Raw genomic sequence first — 21,321 nt, 5'->3', positions numbered from 1 at the left:
ATCTTAACAAGGGCCTCAAGACCAGTGGAAGCAAAATAGCCCAATAACATCAAAGATCAATCACCATATTTTACAGTAGGTATGAGATACTTTTCTACATATGCTTCCATTTTTCGACGCCAAACCCACCACAGGTGTGCAAGGCCAAAGAGCTCTATTTTCATGTCATCTTATCATAGCACCGGTTCCAATCCAAGAGCCAATGCCCTTTAGCAAGCTCCAGGCGGTGCTATGTAGGAATGGTCAAGATCCCTCCCAATGTGCTCTCCAAAAACATTTTAGAAAAAGGCTCAATGTTGTTATCCTCAAAAGTTGAGGGTACTGAAGTATTGAAAACAGGGGTCCCAATACTTGATTTTTTTTTTTTTTTTAAATTACTTGTTAAACAAAATGTGTATTTTGATATAAAATAATATAATTTCCCAATTTCTTTGAGCATCATACAATATAGTTCAGTATTTGTATTATTTATTTTATACAGTCTTTTTTGCCCATCTTTAACAAGGGTGCCAATAACTAGCTGACTGTATATAAATGGATGCTTCACTAATGGCTGAAGTGGCATGAGAAAACATCTATATTGTGCTGACAATCACTGGCCACTGATTGGCTGAATGTTAATTAGAACCTACAGAGCATGGGAGATGAGATGTAAAGCTCTCACCTCAGTTCTTACCTCAGCATGCTGATCAGACCAATTAAGTCTGTCACCGCTGTGTGACACAGGTTACATTGGAGAGTGACAGCGGTGGGCTTTCTGTGCCATCACTCCGGAATCATAAGTGTGCTAAGGCAACATGCGGTTGTTGAAGTAATGCTGGAAGCCTGCTGATGTTTTGAGAGCCTATCGATAAAGCTTTGGATCACGTTTGGATGGGATGTTTGAATGGTGTGGTATCTATACAGGTAGTGATGGATCACATCTATTTCATCGAAATCCTTTGGAAAGAGACCAAACCTTGCCAACCTGTCATTTTCTTTTTAGATTTATTTTTGTATTTTCAACTGCATCCCTTCTCCTTGAAGTGCTGCCTTGGTACTGAAATATGGCAACTCCATCTACTATACTCTAAGGAACCAAAAGTCACAAATGGAGAACAGGGATGCATAACAAAATATATCTTCTTTAAAGACTGGGGTATGGTGCAAAACATTCCAGGCTCTTTTTGAAAGTGTCTCTTTTGAGTGTGTGTTTGTATGAGTGCGTACCGGCATGCTTTTGCCCATGTGCATGTGTGTGTGTGTGTGTGTGTGTGTTTGTGTATTCCTCTCAGGGGACAGCTCTTTTGACAAATGATAGACATGCACAACCATTACAACACTCTTCTATGTGTTCTGTCTCAGACCAATTGCAGGATTCTTTGACGGGACTACCTCTGTGCTTTGATCCGATCCGTTCTGTATTCAGGGCCTTTCGTACACACATCTAGTCATTTCCCAGCAGGGCTAGACACCCACTGGAGGCATGATAAGAGTGTGAAAGAAGCAAGTGCCATCTCAGAATAGCATTCTGTGTGTGCATGATCTCCATCCCAAGTTCAATGGCTCATATCACATCTATAATTTATAATGTATTCTCAATATATTTTCCGTTCTTGATATGCTAGCATAGTGCATTATCATTGACCTAGTGACTTTTTCTCAGTATAATATGATATAATATTGCATATATTCCTGGACACAGACAAACTGGGATTGAGCCTAAAGTAGAGTAGTCGAGGAATAGACTTGTTTTTATCCCAGCAGTCTCCTTATCATAAGATCAGTCCCATTTAGTATTCAACTTTTAGGTTAAATGGTTATTTGTGCGATAAGCGAGCCCAAACAGTCTCCAGAGGAGAAACAGAAATAATCAAAACAGCCACGGTTGAATTACTTCCCCTATCCCATATGATTATGTTTGACAGTCTCTTGGAGTAGCTTACCCTCCAAGGTTCTGTGTTAAATATCACATCAAACCGTACATTGCGTTCTCAACCTCAACAGTGAGTCTTCTTCCACTAGCATTGACGTAGGCCATTTATTTTCAATGGAAGGAAGCGACTTGCGCCGAAAGTTAGCGAGGCAAAAAGCGTGAACAGAGTGGGACGTAAGTTGACGAAAGCTCAATACTATACAAATGCTTGGCGATATCGCATTATTTTCATTCGAATAATGATTTAGTCTAGTTATTTTACAAATAACAAAAACACTGGGTCATTTTAGTAGTGGGTCATTTTGCCCTTTCATTTTAGTCAATTATTTTTGTCACATCACAATTTGTTTCCTCATTAACCTATAGTAAACATAAATCACTGGCTTCCATGTGCACAAACATTCATAGCCTTTTCCTACAAACATATTTTTTGCATCATCTTATCGTATGATACTATTCCCAACAGCTAAATTGGCAGAAGAACACGTTAATCTGCAGCATTTTTTTAAAATTACATCCCTTGACACACTGTAGCTATATTGTAATCAAAGTTCTGTCATAAGTAGTGGTCTGATAGGTTGCAGAAAACTTATTAGCTAGCATTATAAATCTGTTATTACCTGAGAGTATACACTACCGGTTTTTGAAAGAAAAGCACATTTTTTGTCCATTAAAATAACATCAAATTGATCAGAAATACAGTGTAGACATTGTTAATGTTGTAAATAACAATTGTAGCTGGAAATGGCAGATTTTTCTATGGAATATCTACATAGGTGGACAGAGGCCCATTATCAGCAACCATCACTCATGTGTTCCAATGACACGTTGTTAGCATCGAAAACATTTTCTTTAACCTTTTATTTAACTAGGCAAGTCAGTTAAGAACAATTTCTTATTTACAATGACGGCCTACCGGGTACAAGTGGGTTAACTGCCTTGTTCAGGGGCAGAACGACAGACCTGACCTTGTCAGCTCGGGGATTCGATCCAGCAATCTTTCGGTTACTGGCCCAACTCCGGGATGCTGGCCTTCGAGGCAGATATCCTCTGTCCAGTGCCTGTGTTCTTTTGCCCATCTTAATCTTCTCTTTTAATTGGCCAGTCTGAAGTATGGCTTTATCTTTGCAACTGCCTAGAAGACCAGCATCCCGGAGTCGCCTCTTCACTGTTGACTTTGAGAATGGTGTTTTGCAGGTACCATTTAATGAAGCTGCCAGCTGAGGACTTGTGAGGCGGCTTTTTCTCAAACTTGACACATTAATGTACTTGTCCTCTTGCTCAGTTGTGCAGCTGGGCCTCCCACTCCTCTTTCTATTCTGGTTAGAGACAGTTTGCTCTGTTCTGTGAAGGGAGTAAGACACAGATTTGTACGAGATCTTCAGTTTCTTGCCAATTTCTCGCATGGAATATCAAATTAAATCAAATTTATTTAAAAAGCCTTTCTTACATCAGCTCATATCTCAAAGTGCTGTACAGAAACCAAACAGCAACCAATGCAGGTGTAGAAGCACAGTGGCTAGGAAAAACTCATTAGAAAGGCCAGAACCTAGGAGGAAACCTAGAGAGGGACCAGGCTATGAGGGGTGGCCAGTCCTCTTCTGGCTGTGCCAGGTGGAGATTATAACAGAACATGGCCAAGATATTCAAATGTGCACAGATGACCAGCAGTGTCAAATAACAATAGTCACAGTGGTTGTCAAGGGTGCAACAGGTCAGCACCTCAGGAGTAAATGTCAGTTGGCTTTCATAGCCGATTGTTCAGAGAATCTCTACCGATCCTTCTGTCTCTAGAGAGTTGAAAACAGCAGGTCTGGGACAGGCGGCATGTCCGGTGAACAGGTCAGGGTTCCATAGCCGCAGGCAGAACAGTTGAAACTGGAGCAGCAGCATGGCCAGGTGGACTGGGGACAGCAAGGAGTCTTCAGGCCAGGTAGTCATGAGGCATGGTCCTAGGGCCCAGGTCCTCCTAGAGAAAGAAAGAGAGAGAATTAGAGAGAGCATACTTAAAATCACACAGGACGCTAGATAAGACAGGAGAAATACTCCAGATATAACTGACCCTAGACCCAAGACACATAAACTACTGCAACATAAATGCTTGAGGCTGCGATAGGAGGGGTCGGGAGACACGGTGGCCCCATCCGACAATACCCCCAGACAGGGCCAAACAGGCAGGATATAACCCCACCCACTTTGCCAAAGCACAGCCCCCACACCACTAGAGGGATATCTTCAACTACCAACTTACTATCCTGAGACAAGGCTGGGTACAACGATCTCCGCCACGGCACAACCCAAGGGGGAGCACCAACCCAGACACCCCTCCTAGGAATGGCATGGAAGAGCACCAGTAAGCTAGTGACTCAGCCCCTATAATAGGGTTAGGGTCAGAGAATCCCAGTGGAGAGAAGGGAACCGGCCAGGCAGAGACAGCAAGGGCGGTACCCTTCACATTCCTGGGCCAGACTACACTCAATCATAGGACCTACTGAAGAGTAGCGTATTCAACAAAGACTTAAAGGTTGAGACCGAGTCTGCGCTACAGTTGATTTATGAGAGGACAAACCATCCACAGAGATAAACCAATATCTTTCCAACAGATAAGATCTAAACCAGGCCAGATGTAGTCCGTGTAGACCAATTCGGGTTTCCAATCTCTCCAAAAGAATGTGGTGATCGATGGTGTCAAAAGCAGCGCTAAGGTCTAGGAGCGCGAGGACAGATGCAGAGCCTCGGTCTGACGCCATAAAAAGGTAATTTACCATCCTCACAAGTGCAGTCTCAGTGCTATGATGGGGTCTAAAACCAGACTGAAGTATTTCGTATAAATTGTTTGTCTTCAGGAAGGCAATGAATTGCTGCGCAACAGCTTTTTCTAACATTTTTGAGAGGAATGGGAGATTCAACATAGGCTGATAGTTTTTTATATTTTCTGCGTCAAGGTTTGGCTTTTTCAAGAGAGGCTTTATTACTGCCACTTTTAGTGAGTTTGGTACACATCTGGTGGATAGAGAGCCATTTAGTACGTTCAACATAGGGGGGCCAAGCACAGGAAGCAGCTCTTTCAGTAGTTTAGTTGGAATAGGAACCAGTATGCAGCTTGAAGGTTTAGAGGCCATAATGTTTTCATCATTGTGTCAAGTGATATAGTACTAAACACTTGAGTGTCTCCCTTGATCCTAGGTCCTGACAGAGTTGTGCAGACTCAGGACAACTGAGCTTTGGAGGAATACACAGATTTAAATTCTTGCTTCATTATATCCACACAATTTTCATTCCTCATGAAGCCATCTATTTTATGAACTGCACCAGTCCCTCCTGCAGAAAAGCACCCCCTCAACATGGTGCTGCCACCCCCATGCTTCACAGTTGGGATGGTGTTCTTCGGCTTGCAAGCATCCAAACATAACAATGGTCATTATGGCCAAATTGTCCTATTTTTGTTTCATCAAACCAGAGGAAATTTCTCCAAAAAGTATTATCTTTGTCCCCATGTGCAGTTGCAAACTGTAGTCTGGCATTTTTATGGCAGTTTTGGAGCAGTAGCTTCTTCCTTGCTGAGCGGTCTTTCAGGTCATGTCGATGTAGGACTCGTTTTACTGTGGATATACAACCTTTGTGCTTGTTTCCTCCAGCATCTTCACAAGGTCCTTTGCTGTTGTTCTGGGATTAATTTGCACTTTTCGCACCAAAGTACGTTCATCTCTAGGAGACAGATCTCCTTCCTGAGCGGTATGGTGTTTATACTTGTGTACTATTCTTTGTACAGATGAATTTGGTATCTTCAGGCATTACAAATTGCTCCCAAGGATGAACCAGACTTGTGGAGGTCTACCATTTTTTTCTGTGGTCTTGGCTGATTTCATTTGATTTTCCCATGATGTCAAGCAAAGTTTGACGGTTGGCCTTGAAATACATCCACAGGTACACCTACAATTGACTTAAATGATGTCAATTAGCCTATCAGAAGCTTCTAAAGCCATGACATCATTTTCTGGAAATGTCCAAGCTGTTTAAAAGCACAGTCAACTTAGTGTATGTAAACTTCTGACCCACTGGAATTGTGATACAGTGAATTATAAGTGAAATAATCTGTCTGTAAACAATTGTTTGTGTCATGCACAAAGTAGATGTCCTAACCAACTAGACTAAACTACAGTTTGTTTATTAACAAGAAATTTGTGGAGTGGTTGAAAAACGAGTTTTAATGACTCCAACCTAAGTGTATGTAAACTTCCGACTCCAACTGTATGTAAGTAAGGTATTTCATTCATGATGAACTGCATAGACACGTTTGGTAAAAAGTTATATTTCCAAACTTTGCATCTGCACATTTTTTCAAGTAAATCACTTGTTTTAAATGTTGTCGCTGTGCATAGAGTTGTATGGTTAATTAAACTTTGAAATCAATGGGTTGGTTTGGTATATTTTTCAAAGTGAAAAATCTGAGTTTTAGCATAATTCCATCACTGTGGAATTATTCAGCAACAGAACACTACTGCAATGTCTAAATCACAGCAATATATACTCGTGGTGAAATGAGGTGTCAGTGATGTAGCTGAAGTGTTGACTTTTGCCTTTCTCCCCGAGTCCCCCACATCTCATTCCCTTTCCCTGTTCATGTTACAACACTCCCTCACCCTTCTCCTCCCTCCTCTAAACTCACCTTCCCTTACCCATCCTGTCTCCATCACCCGCACTCAGTTCTACAGAGAGACATGGACACCTCTGTTGAGCTCCAAACGAAGGGGACTACCTGTGGAGACCTGTGGAAACTGACTTGTCAAAAAACTTGTGACCTTTCATTTTTACATCTCAGCTCTCATCACAGACGTTGAAAGTGCTGTGTCAGCCTCGTACGTATAATTTGGGAGGAATATGGCTTTTGAAGAAGAGGTGGGATGTAGGTATTAAGGATGCCATCTTGCCTCTCCACACTGCCTAACTTGTCAGGATAAGATTACAACTCTTCTTGTTTTGAAAAGCCACCTATTTTGACTGAGTGTGTCCTGCTGGCTGCTTGCTTGGGTTGTCTAAGTAAACTCTGTTTATTTATTTATTTAATCATCAGGACTAGGTAGAAAGTGAAGAGAAGATATAGAATATATATATATTTTATTAAATTCAACACATTTTTTGTTAAGGTTCAGAGGCTTGTTTGACGCTTTTAATTTATGTCAAATGAATAAAGGTGCGATGACTGTTCAAGGTCGGCTCCTGGGTTGCTGGGAAGGTTAGAAGATGAAAAATAATTATTTATCAATTTTATTTGCGTGGAACTAAAATGCCCAAATTCATCGTCACTGGTTATCCCGTCTTCTATAAGGAACATATAACCCCGCAACTCTGTTAGAACCTGAATGGGCTGCTTTTGAAATATATCCCCAAGAGCCCACTGGTCAAAAAGTGGTTGCATCAACATTGTTTCCATGTCGTTTCAACAACAAAAAAATCTATGAGATGACATTGAAACAACATGGAAAACTTATTGGATTTGCAAAAAAGTCATCAAAGTAAGGGGATTTTGTCTTTTTTTTCAACTAACGTTTAACATAAATCCAATGACATGGTGAAATGTTTTGTTGATTTCACGTTGAATTCCCATTGGTTGACAACTCAACCAAATGTAAATACAAAATAGACCTTGAAATGACATCTGTGCCCAGTGGGAGGCATTGAGGAGTAATATCTCCCTCTTGGCCAAATATTACTTTTTCCTTAAGCTGAAATAAAGAGGGCAAGGTTCAGCAGTTATTTTTTCTCAGCAGTGGCACAGCCACCATGTCCTTTGAAGTAGGAGAGAAAAATATAAAAATATATAAATATATTTGACATTTCTCACATTTTTCTCTCCATTATATACCCTTACAGTACAAAACTGAACATAACACAGTTTTCATTCCATCAATGTTTTATTCATCAAGTCACTCCTGTCACACAGTATTGATCAAAACATCCCCCGCTCTGACAATAGACACACATGTTTGATATTTTCCTCTGTATATAAGGTAAGAAAAGGTCAAATCTTACTTTGACTCAGGGTTAGCAAGCTATTATGAGCCTGGAGGCATCTATATGATCTAAGGTTCTGATCTATCTGATCTCATGCTCTAAGCTATAGACAGAGCTTGATATAGGTGTGAAATTGTGTTTTATAGGTTCACCTTTGTCTATATTCTCTGACTCAATCAAAAAGTTAGAAAATGCAAGGTCCAGGGTCTGACTTGTAAAATAGATTTTTATATTCCAGTAAGAACTAACCTGGTACAACAACGGTCAAATAAAACAGCCCGCAGAATCAAGAAAGTGTTCTTTGATTTGTTTGGACTGTGGGTGTTTTCCTACGTACAGAAAGATATTCTAAAGTCTGTTCTTCTAAAGACATTCAGGGAAGTGAACGAGGCTAACAAAGGCAAAAAAAGGATGCATTTAATTCCACACCATATGGTTGCAGTGGTAAACATCTCTCTATTTTAATCCTGCTCCAATTTATAACTACGAGTAATTCCACACAGGATATGACATTTATCCCTATTAAACCATTAAGAAAGGTCCTTCATACTTACAGCAACAGACAGCCCTTCTTCGACAATCTGGGACACGCCTGTGAGATGGGGAGAGAGAGGGAGAAGAAGGGAGAGAGAGGGAGAAGAAGGGAGAGAGATGGATGGAGAGAAAGATTGATGGATAGAGCGAGACAGACAAAGACAGACGGACAGATGGAGAGAGCGAGAGGAGAGAGAGAGAGAGAGAGAGAGAGAGAGAGAGAGAGAGAGAGAGAGAGAGGGAGCGGAAGATGGAGAGATAGGTAGGTAGAGAGAGAGAGAGAGAGAGAGAGAGAGAGAGATATATAATCTCCTCATGACCGGACAGTATCAGTAGGCTCATCTCTGTGGTGAGAGTGAGATCCTCTTTACGACCTTCACACAATTCTTATCTCTGTTTCTTTTTGTGGGAGGTGAAAGCCTACAGTGTAGTGTGTGCACGTACACCTTGCCCTCTGTGCTGTCCTGTTAGCATCCTATTTATTTCTCTGCTAGCTAGCTCACCTCACACCTTCAGAGGCACATTTTTGTTAAAATGACGAGGGGAGAGGCAAGATATCCGTCCTGAGATGTAAAGAGATGGATTCTGCTGTGACATTGACTCGATTGATCCATTTAGAAGGTCTTTAATTAACGAAGGACATAATAGAAATACACACAGCACAAATGCTATCTTTCTCCATCTCTTATGCATGGCAACAGTATTCAAGAGCTCTTAGAATGAGGAGAAACATATTAACATGCAAGCCCTGAAACCGATTAAATCGATTTGGCTTTATTAAATAATGATGAGCCACATTGCATGCAGGCAATGAAACCTGCATTAAAAAAAGCAATACTTGACAAATAATTGAATTGGTTGGGTTATCAGCAAGTGAAATTTGAAATGCCAAATAAGAACAATAGCTTACTAAGAGCATTCTATTTTTGGAGAGCTCTTGCACATTAGCCATATGTTGTGTCAGTCTCAGTATCTCTAAAATAACGCTAAAATATGATATCATAGGAAAACACCACCCTGACACGTTTTTTTTGCTAAAAGTTAAGCTTCAAACAGTTGATATTTATTCGAATTGCCATGCTCCCAGCAGGCTTTGTGGTGCCAATGGGAAAAGATGAGCGTCATCAAATTAGGACAAGAAACGTGTCACATGGTTGATCCTTATGTCAATACATTACATTCAATGGAAGAAGATGAGTGTCACAGGGTTGACACTTACGTCAATACATTTTCAAGTTTGGGAAAAGATGAGCTTCACAGAGTTTATGCTTATGTCAATGCATTTGCAGTCAATGGGAGATGATGAGTGTCCAAAAATGTATCCGTATGTCAATTAATTCAAGTCATGGGGAAAAGATGAGTGTCAGTAGGTGGGTATTTATGTGAATATATTTGTAGTAAATGGGAAAAGGTGATTGTCAACCAATGTATGATTATGTCAATAAATTCCATGTAAAGGGAAAAGATGAGGCACACAGAGCTAAAGCTCATGTCAATACATTGCATTCAATTGGAAAATATGAGATTCACACAAATTATGATTGTCAATACTTTCCAGTCTATAGGAAAATATTATTATTACACATTGCATTCAATGCAAAAAGAAAAGTCTCATGGTTGAAGCTCATATCAATCAATTGCAATCAATGTGAAAAGATGTACTTCACCTAATGATGCTCATGTCAATACATTTGCTATTAATCAAATCAAATTTTATTGGTCACATACACGTGGTTAGCAGTTGTTTTTGCAGATATAGCGAAATGCTTGTGTTTCTAGCTCCGATAGTGCAGTAATATCTAACAAGTAACATCTAAAAAAAATACACAACATATTCCCAATACACACAAATCTAAGTTGGAATGAATGAGTTATGTCAGAGCGGAACGGACTAAGATACAGTAGAATAGTATAGAAAAACAGTATATACATATGAGATGGGTAATGCAAGATATGTAAGAATTATTAAGTGAATGAGATATCGTAGAATAGTATAGCAAATAGTATATACTTATGAGATGAGTAATGCCAGAAGTAAACATTAAGTGACTAAAATGTTTTTGTTTTTTTATTTTACCTTTATTTAACTTGGCAAGTCAGTTAAGAACAAATTCTTATTTTCAATGACGGCCTAGGAACAGTGGGTTAACTGCCTGTTCAGGGGCAGAACGACAGATTTGTACCTTGTCAGCTCAGGGATTTGAACTTGCAACCTTCCGGTTACTAGTCCAATGCTCTAACCACTAGGAATACAATATATGAGATGAGTAATTCCAGATATGTAAACATTATTAAGTGACTAGTGTTCAATTCCTTAAAGTGGCCAGTAATTCCTAGTCTATGCCCTATATGCAGCAGCCTCTAATGTGCTAGTGGTGGCTGTTTAACAGTCTGATGGCCTTGAGATTGAAGCTGTTTTTCAGTCTCTCGGTCCCAGCTTTGATGCACCTGTACTGACCTCGCCTTCTGGATGATAGCGGGGTGAACAGTGGCTCGGGTGGTTGATGTCCTTGACAATCTTTTTGGCCTTCCTGTGACATCGGGTGCTGTAGGTGTCCTGGAGGGCAGGTAGTTTGCCCTCAGTGATGCGTAATGCGTAATGTGTAGAGTAATGCTTCAGACTTTGCGGTGCAACAGAAAGATCAGTTAGGTTTACCCCAAATCTAGCAGTAAGTTTCAATTGTGCATCTGTGGAGTGGAGTGAAGGTGATGTTTCCTACCTTCACCACCTGGGGGCGGCCTGTCAGGAAATCAAGATTCCAGTTGAAAAGGGCGGGGTTCCGACCCAGGGCCTCGAACTTAATGATGAGCTTGAAGGGTACTACGGTGTTGAATGCTGAGCTATAGTTAATAAACAGAATTCTAACATAGGTTTCCTCTTGTCCAGATTGGATAGGGCAGTGTGTAGAGTGGTGGCAATTGCATCATCTGTGGATCTATTGGGGCGGAAAGTAAATTCATTTTTCATTTTCCCCCCACAAGTGACTCGTCTAAAGGTAACCCATACAAACAAAAGGAAGTATGGAGATACTGTAGATTTGTGACTCAAATAATATGGAGTTAAACATGTATAACAAAAAGGTTAAAATATTTCCCGAGCTTTTATCTCCTAGATATAGGACACACACTTTCAAACCGTATTCCTTATGATACATCTTTTTACTGTAATTTTTTAAACCATTTAATAATATGTTATTAAATATGTTTCTATTGACCAAATTAGTAAAGGCCAAATTCAATATTCTATCAGAAAATTATTTACATTTTGGGGGGATACCTAAAGGGGTCCTGAAATTCAAAACCAAATAGCTAAATTATCCATGGTTAGATTTTATGAGGTTAAGCTTTGTTAGTGTTAGGGTTGAGCCAGAAGTGGACATGAAGTTGGGTTACGGTTAAGGTTAGGAATGTGGAATAGGGTTAGGGTCTCAACTTTAGACATAACCCTAACCTTAATCCAATGAAGAATGAATTAATCTGTCCCTCCCCCCACTACATGGTAGAAGGTACGCCTCACTTGAACCCTGACCTAGTGTTAATGTGCTTTAGAGTTCAGAACGGTTGAGGCTAGAAGCAAAATTCACATGTGATCAATCAACAGACGCTCCCGATGAACGCAAGCCTACAGCTGAACTCCTGAACACCTGAAGCCTACACCTCAACTTTTCACAGTACAAACTTGGTCCCACAGAGAACAAGGCTTTTCTTTCATAAAAAAAACATTATCTGCAGCCCTCACATAACCATGACTCCCCCATGGACTGAAATTGAGCTAGCTAACCGTCCTTCCACACAACTCATCGTGATCTTGTAGGGATGCCCTGTGTTGAGGTTCAGCTTCCTGTGGCAACAGGAAGTGGCTTAATTCATTCTCAACATGGTCTTGTATTCTCTCCCTGCAGTTACACAAAAACACTGTCTTCCATCCTCTGCAGAATGGTCCTAATGTAAAAACTTAACTCAGGGCATTGTTAAAGAGTGTCCCCAGGAAGCAGTACATTTCAGCTTCCTGCAACTACAGAACGTGGCTTAATTGGAGGTCATAGGGGAGGTTTCCAAAGGGTTACAAAGGTTGAATCTTTCAAAATTGTACATATTTGACCCTGCATATGACATTTGAAGTCAATCAACCCAAAATAATTGTTGACCTCCATTGGACACAATGGTCTTGCAGTTCTAGAAACTAAGAGCCTTGTTAGAATTAATTCTGAAGAGGATATTGGTCAACAAAACAAAAATGTTTGACTTGAAACTTGTAACTGTCTGCCTGTCTGCCTGCATGTCTGCCTGTCTGCCTGTCTTTCTGTAAAAACATTTTTATCATAATTGTAACATCAGTCAAAACACCTCAAAACAAGACATGGTATCAATAAAATTATATAACTAGCTGAAACGAGCCACCTACGATTCCCCACATGACAATTTCTTGATATTGTTGCTAGCTATCTGGTTATAGATCACATAACACACTGCCTTCTGCCCTATTGAAGCGTGTGCATTGTTTTTGTGACGTTGTCAACTAACCCCTCTATGTGTCATAGAGGAGGGAGAGGCAAAGAGAGAGAGATGAGAAGATAGGAAGGGAGGGAGAGGGAGTAGGGGGAGAGTGAGAGAGAGAAGGGAGAGAGAGTGAAGGTGGGAGGGTGAGAGATAGGAGAGAGTCAGACAGAGGTGATAGAGAGGATGGACAGAGAGATGTAAGGAGAAGGGAGAGAGAAGTAGAGAGTGAGGGAAGGAGGGGGATAGAGGAGAGAGAGAAAGGGAGAGAGTGAAGGAGGGAGGGGGAAGAAAGAGGAGGGAGAAAGAGAGATAGGCGAGGGAGGGAGAGATGGAAGCAGAGCAAGAGAGAGAAGAGCGAGAGAGAGAAGAGGAGGGGATAAAGAGGAGGTAGAGAGAGAGAGAGAGATGTATGTCTGTCTGTGAGTTTATATGTCTGTTTGCCTGCCTGTCTGTCTGTCTGTCTTTCTTTTCCATGGCGGGAGACGCAAGCTATGAAGGAAGGACAGCAACAACATTTTGGGGGGGGGCTCATGGGGTGGTCGGCGGAGCGAGTCAGAGACCGTCTGAGTTATTGGATCAATTTGAGGAGAGTGAACGGAGGGGAGAGTTAGAGACCTTAGAGGAGTTGTTGGATAAATTGTAGGAGAGTGAAGCGAGAGAGCTGTTGGTGTGGAGTAGTATGCACGGCATTCGCCCTGAGGAGCGTGTTAGCCGTCCGATTGCACCTGAGTCAGCTCCCAGTACTCGTCCTGAGAAGTGTGTTAAAGTTCCGGTACAATTGATGCCGGCTATACGCACCAGGTTTCCAGTGCACCTTCACAGCCCAGTACGTCCTGTGACAGCTCCTCGTACTTGCCGTGCGAAGTGTGTTAAAGTTTGGGTACAATTGATGCCGGCTATACGCACCAGGTTTCCAGTGCACCTTCATAGACCAGTACGTCCTGTGACAGCTCCTCGTACTTGCCGTGCGAAGTGTGTTAAAGTTTGGATACAATTAATGCCGGCTATACGCACCAGGTCTCCAGTGTGCCTTCACAGCCCAGTATGTCCTGTGCCAGCTCCTCGCACTTACCAGGCGAGGTGTGTTATCGAACTGGTACCATTGATGCCGGCTATACGCACCAGGTCTCCTGTACGTCTCCACAGCCCGGTACGTACTGTGCCTGCTCCTCGCACTCTCCCTGAAGTGCATGTCCCCAGTCCGCTACGTCCTGTGCCTGCTCCTCGTACTCTCCCTCAAGTGCGTGTTCGCAGTCAGGTACGTCCTGTGCCTGCTCCCCGCACTCGCCCTGAAGTACGTGTCACTAGTCCGGTGCCACCTGTACCGGCCCCACGCATCAGGCCTCCAGTGCGCCTCCCCAGTCCAGTACGTCCTGTGCCTCCTCCCCACACTCGCCCTGAAGTGCATGTCACCAGCCCGGTACCACCAGTGCCGGGACCCATGCACCAGGCTTCCAGCGACGATCCCCAGTCCAGAGCTTCCGGCAACGGTTCCCAGTCCTGAGCTTCCGGCGACAGTTCCCAGTCCAGAGCTTCCAGCGCCGTTTCACAGTCCGGAACCTCCAACGACGGTCCACAGTTCGGAACCTCCTGATACGGTCCATGGTCCGTAACCGCCTAAGACGGTCAACGGTTCGAAACCTCCAGCTCCATGGCCGGAGCATTCCCCTGCGCCGATGCCCGGTCTAAGCATGGCGTCCAGTCCAGCTCTAAGGCCAGAGTCTTCTTCTGCGTTGGTGCCCAGTCCAGGCACAGCGTCCAGTCCCGCTCCATGGCGGAAGCATTCCACTGCGCCGATGCCCAGTCCAGACAAAGTGTTCAGCCTGGGGAGTTTAGTCTAGTTTATTATTTCTATGTTGGTGTTTGTGTATGATTCCCAATTAGAGGCAGCTGGTAATCGTTGTCTCTAATTGGGGATCATACTTAAGTTGCATTTTTCCACCTGTGGGTTATGGGATATTGTTTATGTTTAGTTGCCTGATCGCACTGCATTGTCGTCATGGTTAGTTTATTCTTTGTTTGTTTTGTATTTACTTAAGTTTCACTTTATTCAGTAAAAGTATGTGGAACTCAAAGTACGCTGCACCTTGGTCCGACCATCATTATTACGAACGTTGTGACATATTAAATGCAGTGAATTGACAAAATGGAATGCTGTGACACATTTATTTCCCATTGTATGCAATGTATTGACATAAGCATCAAGTGTTTGAAGCTCTTATTTTCCTATTTGACTGCAATGTATTGACATAATCATTCATTTGTTGACACTCATCTTTTCCCATTGAATGCAATTTATTGACATAAGCATCAGTTTGTTGACTCATCTTCTCCCATTAACTTTAAATGTTTTGCCATAAGAGTCAATTGTTTAACACTCATATTTTCCCATTGAATGCAATGTATTGACATAAGACTGAACCCTGTGGCACATTTATTTTCCCATTGTATGCAATGTATTGACCTAAGCATCTATTTGTTGACGCTCATCATCTCCCTTTGACTTGAACTGTATTGGCAATCATCTTATAATGAATGCAATGTGTTGACCGAAGCAGCAATTTGTTGATTCTCACCTTTCCCTATTGTCCCCTCGAAGCCTGATGGGAGCATGACCAAATTGGCATAGGCTTCAACCCATTGAAGCTTATCTCTTAACTCATAAACATGACAGGATGAGGTTTCGAGGCTGATAATGGTCTCGACACTCAGGATTTTCCTCACTCATTTCAATGACAGCAATCGATCAGGCTAGATTGTTCCATGTCATATAAAACAAGCTATGAGAGCGCATTGGTAAAGTACTATTGAGTGGATATACTATTGAGTGCATGTCGGCTGCCAGTTCGGAAGTTTTTATAAAGGCTTATACAAGAGCATGTGAAAGATGTCACATTGAAACTGGTACTGACCTTGCATATAGCGTATATTCTCGTGTGCTCTTTATGGATGTTCTATTTCTTTACCTTTGATAGTGAATACTGCATTGTTAAGGAAATGCTTGCAAGTAAGTCTTTCACTGTACTGATTACATCCTGTGCACATGACAAATTCACTTTGATCTGGTTTATGAGCAGCTATCAACACCTATGTTGTGCGTTATAATTCCACTATACATAGCTCATAAGGTTTATATACAGCATGTGCTTATAATGCATTATGAAGAGGGCAGTCATCAATAAGTGTTACCGTAGTAACCGGTGGGTTTAGGAGTCATGTGAGGACAACCTGTATAGGTCTGTATGAAGGGGGGTGGACACAGGTTGTCATGTGACTTCTGTGATTGTAATGAAGGTGGGAGTGCTTGAAATGATAGCTCTGTGTACTGGAGAGAGACAGAGCAGCTGTGAAAAGAAGGATCAGATTGAAAAGTGAGGGATCTGCAGCCCCACTGCTTAGTTACAGAGGGGAAAGAAAGAAAGAATAGAAAACAAATCCCATTTGCTTTTTCTATTGTGAAGCAAGCACAGCCGCCTTCGTTTCATGCACCTGCAGAGGCTGATTAATTTGAACCTTGAAATTCAAACAAGCCTAAACAACATAAAAACAAACAAAGCTCTTATAAAAGTACAGAGCAGATTTATTGGCCCAACAAAAAATTAATTGTGTTTGCTATATTGTTACAATTTAATTTGACAAGCAATTTGCCCGGGGTTCCAATTTGGCAGCGCCAGACTAGGCAGGCGACATCATCATATTTTCCTTTCCATGACGTTGGGAGTCTGGCTTGAGCCCTTCTATACATGCATTTTAAAAAGGCTAGAGAGACAATTGGCAATAAGATTTCTTGAGGACAGTATTTTGGGAAGGAAAATGGGTGGCATTGTTTCTGTGTTGCCTATCAACCAGTTCATCACTTGTGGAATTGCATATTGCAAATGTATTTTGAATGAATAAAGAGAGTGAGAGAGACAATAGATGTGTGTTGTCGCTTCGGAACATTCTATACTACTTGTTGAGAAATGTGCAAACGTGGTGTGCCACATTCTGATCATGTCCTTTATCCCTCTTGCATTCTGTTTAACAGATCTAATATAACTGTACTGTATATAAGAATATGAAAATGTATATATGAAGTGTGTAAATAGTATTTTTGTTGTCTCTTGGTGTCTGTCCAATATATAAAACTCTTATTTTATGTATTTTTTTGTATTTTGATCATAATGTCATATCTTGTTTTCTTGTCTATAACTGTTTTGTACATTTTATGTGAACCTCAGGAAGAGTAGCTGCTGCATGTGCAGTAGCTAATGTGGATCCTATTAAAGTAAACTAAACTGTTATGGATTTAATGGTGTGTTCAGAACCAGCACTGGAAAAAGTACTAGGTGGTTAAATGTAACGACAAAAAGCCATTTATATAGTTTTTGAACACTATAATTTGTTACATTCATGATTGCTGTACTTTTAGTTTATGGTTGACGCAGCTTGTTGGCCATTACACAGTCAGTGTTTCTCAATGATCAATGAGTTTAAAGCATTTGAATGCGTCCAACTCTTATGTGACCCATTCAGGAAACTAGGTATACGTCGTAAGTCATGACTTCACAGGACAGCTGTTTGAACGTCATTTAACCTCTTACACTTATGGTGGCGCTATTTCATTTTTGGAAGAAAAACGTTCCCGTTTTAAACAAGATATTTTGTCACAAAAAGATGCTCGACTATGCATATAATTGCTACTGTTCGAAAGAAAACACTCTGACGTGTCCAGAAATACAAATATCTTCTCTGTGCGTGCCCTTTAACGTGAGCTTCAGGCAAAACCAAGATGACTTGGCATCCAGGAAATGACAAGGATTTTTGAGGCTCTGTCTTTCATGATCTCCTTATATGGCTGTGAACGCAAGAGGAATGAGTCTGCCCTTTCTGTCGTTTCCCCAAGGTGTCTGCAGCATTGTGACGTATTTGTAGGCAGATCGTTGGAAGATTGACCATAAGAGACCACATTTACCACGTGTCCGCCCGGTGTCCTGCGCCGAAATTGGTGCGCAAAAGTCACCTGCCAGTATTTTTCCATGGGGCACAGAGAGAGAAGCAAGCTTCCACGAACTGCATGTCAATGAAGAGATATGTGAAAAAACACCTTGAGGATTGATTCCAAACAACGTTTGCCATGTTTCGGTCGATATTATGTAGTTAATCCGGAAAAAGTTTCACGTTGTAGGTGACTGCATTTTCGGTTCGTTTCGGTAGCCAGGCGCAATGTAGAAAACGGAACGATTTCTCCTACACACAGACGCTTTCAGGAAACACTGCGCATTTGGTATGTGGCTGGGAGTCTCCTCATTGAAAACATCAGAAGCTCTTCAAAGGTAAATGATTTTATTTATTTGGTTATCTGGCTTTTGTGAAAATGTTGCGTGCTACATGCTACACAAAATGCTATGCTAGCTTTGCATACTCTTACACAAATTAGTCAATTTCTATGGTTCAAAAGCATATTTTGAAAATCTGAGATGACAGTGTTGTTAAGAAAGGGCTAAGCTTGAGAGCAAACGCATTATTTTAATTTTATTTGCGATTTTCAGAAATCGTTAACGTTGCGTTATGCTAATGAGCCTGAGGCTTAGTCACAATCCCGGATCCGGGATGGGGAGTTTCAAGAGGTTAAATAAAAAAATAAAAATGCGTTATTTGCCAGAAATGCCTACTTGAACATGTGAACTTTCATGTGTCTTAATTTCAAAGGAACCCCTTGCGAGGAACCCCTCACCAACAGCCAATGAAATTGCAGAGCGCCAAATATATATACACAGAAATCTCATAAATCAAATTTCTCAAACATACAAGTATATTTTTAAAGATACAATTCTCGTTAATCCAGCCACAGTGTCTGACCTCAAAAATGCCTAACAGCAAAAGCTCCACAAACGATTATGTTAGGTCACCACCAACTCACAGAAAAACACAACCATTTTTCCAGCCAAAGAGAGGAGTCACAAAAAGCACAAATAGAGATAAAATGAATCACTAACCTTTGATGATTTTCATCAGATGACACTCATAGGACTTCATGTTACACAATACATGTATGTTTTGTTCAGTAAGGTTCATTTTTATACCCATAAATATTATTTTACATTGGTGTGTTATGTTCAGTAGTTCCAAAACATGCAGTAATATTGCAGAGAGCCACATGAATTCATAGAAATACTATAAATGTTGATGGAAATTCAAGTGTTATGCATGGAACTTTAGATACACTTCTCCTTAATGCAACCGCTGTGTCAGATTTAAAAAAAGCATAATCTGAGAACGGCGCTCAGAGCCCAAACCAGCCAGAGAAATATCCACCATGTTGGGTAGTCAACATTAGTCAGAAATAGCATTATAATTATTCCCTTACCTTTGATGATCTTCATCAGAATGCACTTCCAGGAATCACAGATCCACAATAAATGCTTGTTTTGTTCGATAATGTCCATTGTTTATGTCCATTTATGTCCAAATAGCTTATTTTCTTAGGTTGTTTGGTAAACAAATCCAAAAGCGCGTTCAGGTCCAGTCGGACGAAAAGTTCAAAAAGTTATATTACAGGTCGATGAAACTTGTCAAACTAAGTATAGAGTCAATCTTTAGGATGGTTTTATCATAAATGTTCAGTAATGTTCCAACCAGAGATTTCCATTGCCTGTAAAAAAGCAATGGAACAAGAGATACCTCTCATGTGAAATGCACGTGACTGAGATAGGGACTGAGTTCAAAAACTACAAACCTCAGATTTCCCACTTCCTGTTTGGATTTTTTCTCAGGTTTTTGCCTGCCATATGAGTTCTATTATACTCACAGACATCATCCAAACAGTTTTCTATCCAATACTAATAATAATATGCAAATATTAGTATCTGGGACTGAGTAGGAGGCAGTTCACTCTGGGCACGCTATTCATCCAAAAGTGAAATTGCTGCCCCCTATCCCAAAGATGTTAACTGCCTTGTTCAAGGGCAATATGACAGATTTTGACCTTATCAGCTTGGGGATTTGATCTTGCAACCTTTCGGTTACTTGTCCAACGCTCTAACCACTAGGCTAACTGCTGCCCCAAGTGAGCTGGACATGCTGAGAGATAAGTTTGGATTGGTCTACCATATAGCACGCGTCTGTCTATTGGAGCTGGTCAGTATGTTAAGGTAATCGTGTCGAACATGGCAATTTTTGAAATATTGTGTAGTAAAACTGCATAAACCTAATGTCAAGTTAAAGTGTATTGTTAACCGCGAGCTAACGTTATGTGCATGCTCTCCACTTTCTGGAGGACCAAGTTTTGAAATCAGTGGAATTCGAGTATGATAGCTAAGGAGAACACCAGTCTGTATTACAAACTAAGGAAACCATGCCTGGCATCAGACAGGAGATGCGTCCAACCATGATGTATACAGTTATTAAGATCTTCAGATATTGCACATTTTTAATTTTGACAGATAGTGGTTTCATTTCAAGTGTGCTGTTAGCGAGTTAATGTTAGCTGGCTGGGTTGCTAGCTAAGGTTATATGTATGATCATATTCTTTGTATCTCAGACACATTTGCTTGACTAGTTATAGCCCACACCTGCCCGCCGGTCCAGCATCACTACTCTGGACATTTCTGATTTAGAATATGTGGACAACTACAAATACCTAGGTGTCTGGGTAGACTGTAAACTCTCCTTCCAGACTCATATTAAACATCTCCTTTTCAAAATTAAATCTAGAATTGGCTTCCTATTTCGCAACAAAGCATCCTTCACTCATGCTGTCAAACATACCCTTGTAAAACTGACCACCCTTCCGATCCTCGACTTTGGTGATGTCATTTACAAAATAGGCTCCACCACTCTACTCAACAAATTAGATGCAGTATATCACAGTGCCATCCGTTTTGTCACCAAAGCTCCATACACTACCCACCACTGCGACCTGTATGCTCTCGTAAGCTGGCCCTCGCTTCATACTCGTCGCCAAACACACCGGCTCCAGGTCATCTACAAGTCTCTGCTAGGTAAAGCCCCACCTTATCTCAGCTCACTGGTCACCATAGCAGCACCCACCCGTAGTACGTGCTCCAGCAGGTCTATCTCACTGGTCACCCCCAAAGCCAATTCTTCTTTTAGCTGCCTCTTCCAGTTCTCTGCTGCCAATGACTGGAACGAACTGCAAAAATCTCTGAAGCTGGAGACTCTTACCTCCCCCACTAGCTTTAAGCACCAGCTGTCAGAGCAGCTCACAGTTCACTGCACCTGTACATAGCTCATCTGTAAATAGCCCACCCAGTCTACCTCATCATTTAAACGTGTTAACCCTCACAAGGCTGCAGGCCCAGATGGCATCCCCAGCCACGTCCTCAGAGCATGCGCAGACCAGCTGGCTGGTGTAT

Source organism: Oncorhynchus masou, chromosome 19 (genome assembly GCF_036934945.1).
Source record: "Oncorhynchus masou masou isolate Uvic2021 chromosome 19, UVic_Omas_1.1, whole genome shotgun sequence".
NCBI lineage: Eukaryota > Metazoa > Chordata > Actinopteri > Salmoniformes > Salmonidae > Oncorhynchus > Oncorhynchus masou.
This window is presented reverse-complemented; position numbering follows the sequence as displayed.